The following is a 6,243-nucleotide window of genomic DNA, read 5'->3' as shown; positions in this document are numbered from 1 at the left end:
TGCCATTGAACATGCTGTCCACCACACTGCAGTGCAAGAAAAAAATGAGCTTAGAACCTCAGGGAACCACCACCACATTACGAATCCAATAAATTATACACAAGGGTTATATTTAAAATTTACTAGTCGTTTTGCCGATGTAGAGACATTATTTAATATTGTTTTGAATTCTAAGGTAATAATACGTGACATATAATAATAATATTAATTTAAAATTTATTTCGTATCCTTAAGAAACTAAATTTCTTATCAGAAGAACGGTATCCCATTCAACTGCTGTTTTCGGTAAAACGATACACTATACCGATTTTCAACAAGTATACATTTTTTATGTAGAATTGTCCACGGAATCTAAAAATGAATCCCAAATGATTATTAGGTCAATGGCGTAGAAGTTGGAGTAAAAAATCCCCCTTTACTACCCATTCCTACGGCACTGACCTACACAAATTTGTAAATTTTAATGTAAATTATACACATATGCAAATCTTAACACCACACCAAATTTCAATCAATTTGTTATAAGCATAGCAAAGATTTCATAAATAATATGATTTTAAGAACCGATCAATGCGGCCCTGTACAGTGAAAACGGTGAACCTTAGACCCTTGCTTTATAAGGCAATTCTAAATTATTTATTGAGTTATATTTGTGGCTAAAGTTTGATTTAGTCGAACTGAAACACCCTGTAGTTAAAATGGAACTGTATTGTTTATTATAAGGAGCCAAGTCTGGCTAGTGAAGGAGGACAGTAATCTGATTTTTGGCGTACTGTCAATACTAAGTGTGCAGACGCTTTCTTGGGGCATCCTTTGCCAATCCACTATAATGATTGGACTTTTGTCTCAATATTGTAGCCGTAAACCCAGTTTTGAATGAATATTATTATAGTTCAAGAAGTTGCCGACAAAAGTCGACACGATTTTCTTTCTATTGTTCAGTCATCAAACGAAGAACAAATTTTGCTGCACTCAATGCATGGTCAAATTTTCAGTCAAAATATCATGGCATGACCCAATTGAGATGCTAACCTCTTCTGTAATTTCTTTAACATTCAGTCAGCGATTTGCAAGTACTAGATCTTCGACTTTCTGTACGTGGGAGTTATCAGTTGAAGGCGAAGGTCTTTCCTGGTCGAGGATCATTTTCAATTGACTGACGACCACTTTTAAATCGTGAAAACCATACGTGACATTGCGTACGATCCAGAGCATCATCTCCATATACTTGATTCAAAAGCTGAAACGTTTCTGTGAAAATTTTTCCCAGTTTGACGTAAAATTTTACATTGCATCTTTGTTCCAGAAAATTGCACATTTCAAGAATCTCACTAACACTTAAACACGTTACACTCAAATAACACTATCACGAAAACTAAATGATATATCAACAATCCAAGAACATGTGGTTACAGAAGAAGTTATGCGCAACGCAATGATGCCAACCATATATCACTAAATATCTCCATTAGCGCGTAATTCAAAAAGTTCAGTTATTTCTGAACAGACCTCGTAGATTATACACCACAACTGAACTATGTTTCTTCTCTTTATTTTATAACAGTGATATAAATAATTAGCCAAGCTTATTTTTCATATTTTTTTTTTAACATTGACATATCCTCAAGGTATGTTCAGATATATTTTTTGCAGACACAAGCTTGTTTATCCTAATGAAATGCTGCTACAGCTAATTTTATTCTTCGTACCCAAAATGAAATTGTTTTGTTTCATTGTCTGCTTATGAAGAATATCATCCTGTCAACGATATAACACAAGGATGATATCCGGTTGCTTTAATGTTAATATATTCAACTTTGTGTATTCATCCACCATTCATTCAATATCTTACTAAGATAGCTAAGAAATGTAAATTCGAAGGGGAAGTTTAAATTGGCGTTTAAAAAATGTGTTCTGTTTTCAGCTATCAGATATTTTAAAGAATAAATTTTAACTGTTGTTCTTATTGTGATCAATTACATGTCTTTATTTTCAGTTTTGTTACCACTATGTGTTACTATTTGACTTGTTCTAGATTAAGTATAAGTGTTATATGAAATGAAAGAAAAAAGGATTTCCAAAATATCGTTTTTTTTTCAAATATTTCGAAAACTAATCATGTTAGCCTTGATTTTTTAGGCATAATGTTGGTCCCCCGATTACGCAACTTTTCCCCCATTTAAGCTACTTCGTACCTCTTACCGTTTCCGAGATCCCTGTAGTGAGAAGTGAATTTGTAACAGCATGTATTTCTTGATCGTTGAAACAGACATCTGTGAATCAAATTATACCTGATTTTTTGCAAATTTTAAAATATATTGTGAACCTTAGACCCTTGCTTTATAAGGCAATTCTAAATTATTTATTGAGTTATATTTGTGGCTAAAGTTTGATTTAGTCGAACTGAAACACCCTGTAGTTAAAATGGAACTGTATTGTTTATTATAAGCGAATGAGCTTACATTTATATCGCAAGGAGCCAAGTCTGGCTAGTGAAGGAGGACAGTAATCTGATTTTTGGCACAAAATTGTCGTACTGTCAAAACTAAGTGTGCAGACGCTTTCTTGGGGCATCCTTTGCCAATCCACTATAATGATTGGACTTTTGTCTCAATATTGTAGCCGTAAACCCAGTTTTGAATGAATATTATTATAGTTTAAGAAGTTGCCGACAAAAGTCGACACGATTTTCTTTCTATTGTCCAGTCATCAAACGAAGAACAAATTTTGCTGCACTCAATGCATGGTCAAATTTTCAGTCAAAATATCATGGCATGACCCAATTGAGATGCTAACCTCTTCTGTAATTTCTTTAACATTCAGTCAGCGATTTGCAAGTACTAGATCTTTGACTTTCTGTACGTGGGAGTTATCAGTTGAAGGCGAAGGTCTTTCCTGGTCGAGGATCATTTTCAATTGACTGACGACCACTTTTAAATCGTGAAAACCATACGTGACATTGCGTACGATCCAGAGCATCATCTCCATATACTTGATTCAAAAGCTGAAACGTTTCTGTGAAAATTTTTCCCAGTTTGACGTAAAATTTTACATTGCATCTTTGTTCCAGAAAATTGCACATTTCAAGAATCTCACTAACACTTAAACACGTTACACTCAAATAACANGGGTGCGTTTTAGGGCACATATTAATAGGAACTTTTTGGCTTATTTTAATGAGTTATAAACGCAACAGAAGTTTGGAACCCTATTTTAGAAACACCCTGTATTCAAATCATTGCTTTAATTATAACGCTGATATGGAATATTATCTACATATACCATATTGAATAGTAAATATAATATAATTAGGAATTCTAACTAAGTGAATTTCTTTACAGCCCACACAATAAAAGAAGAATTATGGATCTTGAACGAGTCAGCAACAGCAAATTATTCTCTAAGCCTGAATTGTCCAAAGAAAGAAAAAGGGAGCTTTTTCTGTCGACTATACGGCTACTTTTGCTCTTCTTTCATTTTCTGAAGTATCAATTAATACACCATAACGATCCAGCTTATTGATCATTTGCGCGGGATGATGTAATAAATCAGTCATCTTATGAGTCCCTTTTTATGTTCGTTCTGCGTTGCGATAAATTTAAGAGAAAAGGTCATTAATTACCGAGAGTACTTGTTTCGCGAAGAAGGGCGAATGATTTAGTTTTATTGGGCATTTAGCAGTATTTACAGTCATTACCGAGATAAATGTCGAAGCTCCCAGACACTTTATCGCTTATTTAACACAAGACGTCGTTACGGACTTCTTCTCGAAAGTGGATTGTTTGCCGCGCTCAGAACTAGAGCGGAAAATCCCGTTTTCAGCGAGTGTTTTTAAAGTCTAAAATTCCACCTCCGGTAAAATACCGATACAACTGAATTAGTTTCAAGAAAGGAATAGCGTTTCCGACAGCTTATTTGAACTTGATTATCCGCTAAACAGCGAATTGCAACCATTAAATCAACCAATAAATATGCAAACAATTTTTTCTATGAATGTGAAGCAGAGGTGGGAGTGGAAGTAACACTGAAAACAATTAATGTTCAACCTCAAGACTGAAACGTACATGTAAAGCAATAATTATTAATGCAAAATAATACATTTATTATTCTATGAGAAATTTAATACAAACTATTTCACAAATATTTTTATTAATTTATTTCTCACAGACTTTTAGAAAGTCTTCGAAAAAGTTGTTTACAGCTGTATTAATAAGTAAATTGTGTTCTTTTGGCTTTTCTAAGAAGCTTAATTGCAACATATTTCACAATATGTAAGGTCGTCCTGATTATCCAGAAGTGCCTCAAGGTTCTGTCCTTAGTCCCTTCTTATTTAGCCTATTTATAAATAATATACAGGCTGTTTCTGTTCGAGTGAAACAAACTTTAACCACAAATAGAACTTAATAAATAATTCAAAATTGCCTTATAAAGCAGGGGTCTAAGTCTCACCGTTTTCACTGTACAGGACCGTATTGGTCGGTTTTTAAAATCATATTATTTACGAAATTTTGGTATGCTTATAACAAATTGATTCAAATTTGGTGTTGTGTTAACTAACATTTGCACATCTGCATAATTTACTGTAAAATTTACAAATTTTTGTAGGTCAGTGGCGTAGGAATGGGTAGTAAAGCGGGATGTTTTTACCCCAACATCTACACCAATGCCCTAATAGTCAGTTGGGGTTCATTTTTAGATTCCGTGGATAATTCTACATAAAAAAGGTGTACTTGTTGAAAATCGGTATAGGGTATCGTTTTACCGAAAATCTCAATTGAATGATAAGAAAATTTTGAATATTCATTCATTTTTTTACAAACACTAACTAATATTTCAAATATTAAGAATAAAATGACAGTTCCTGATGACAGATAAGTCTATCATTGCTTAGTTGTTTATTCATGGCAATCATTGTGTACGGATACTACGCACAGCGCAGATTAAAGAAAATTAATATGTAAATGTAATTTTTTAAGGAAACTATATCTGTTTGAAACAAACGGACCATTGAATGAACGAGAGTACCTATAATTGCTTCAGAATGACACAAATGTAATTTTAGAGAAGGTGCCATTGAACATGCTGTCCACCACACTGCAGTGCAAGAAAAAAATGAACTTAGAACCTCAGGGAACCACCACCACATTACGAATCCAATAAATTATACACAAGGGTTATATTTAAAATTTACTAGTCGTTTTGCCGATGTAGAGACATTATTTAATATTGTTTTGAATTCTAAGGTAATAATACGTGACATATAATAATAATATTAATTTAAAATTTATTTCGTATCCTTAAGAAACTAAATTTCTTATCAGAAGAACGGTATCCCATTCAACTGCTGTTTTCGGTAAAACGATACACTATACCGATTTTCAACAAGTATACATTTTTTATGTAGAATTGTCCACGGAATCTAAAAATGAATCCCAAATGATTATTAGGTCAATGGCGTAGAAGTTGGAGTAAAAAATCCCCCTTTACTACCCATTCCTACGCCACTGACCTACACAAATTTGTAAATTTTAATGTAAATTATACACATATGCAAATCTTAACACCACACCAAATTTCAATCAATTTGTTATAAGCATAGCAAAGATTTCATAAATAATATGATTTTAAGAACCGATCAATGCGGCCCTGTACAGTGAAAACGGTGAACCTTAGACCCTTGCTTTATAAGGCAATTCTTAATTATTTATTGAGTTATATTTGTGGCTAAAGTTTGATTTAGTCGAACTGAAACACCCTGTAGTTAAAATGGAACTGTATTGTTTATTATAAGCGAATGAGCTTACATTTATATCGCAAGGAGCCAAGTCTGGCTAGTGAAGGAGGACAGTAATCTGATTTTTGGCACAAAATTGTCGTACTGTCAAAACTAAGTGTGCAGACGCTTTCTTGGGGCATCCTTTGCCAATCCACTATAATGATTGGACTTTTGTCTCAATATTGTAGCCGTAAACCCAGTTTTGAATGAATATTATTATAGTTCAAGAAGTTGCCGACAAAAGTCGACACGATTTTCTTTCTATTGTTCAGTCATCAAACGAAGAACAAATTTTGCTGCACTCAATGCATGGTCAAATTTTCAGTCAAAATATCATGGCATGACCCAATTGAGATGCTAACCTCTTCTGTAATTTCTTTAACATTCAGTCAGCGATTTGCAAGTACTAGATCTTCGACTTTCTGTACGTGGGAGTTATCAGTTGAAGGCGAAGGTCTTTCCTGGTC

This window comes from Anoplophora glabripennis, unplaced genomic scaffold (assembly GCF_000390285.2).
Source record: "Anoplophora glabripennis isolate ALB-LARVAE unplaced genomic scaffold, Agla_2.0 scaffold699, whole genome shotgun sequence".
NCBI lineage: Eukaryota > Metazoa > Arthropoda > Insecta > Coleoptera > Cerambycidae > Anoplophora > Anoplophora glabripennis.
Note: the sequence above shows the minus strand (reverse complement) of the source record.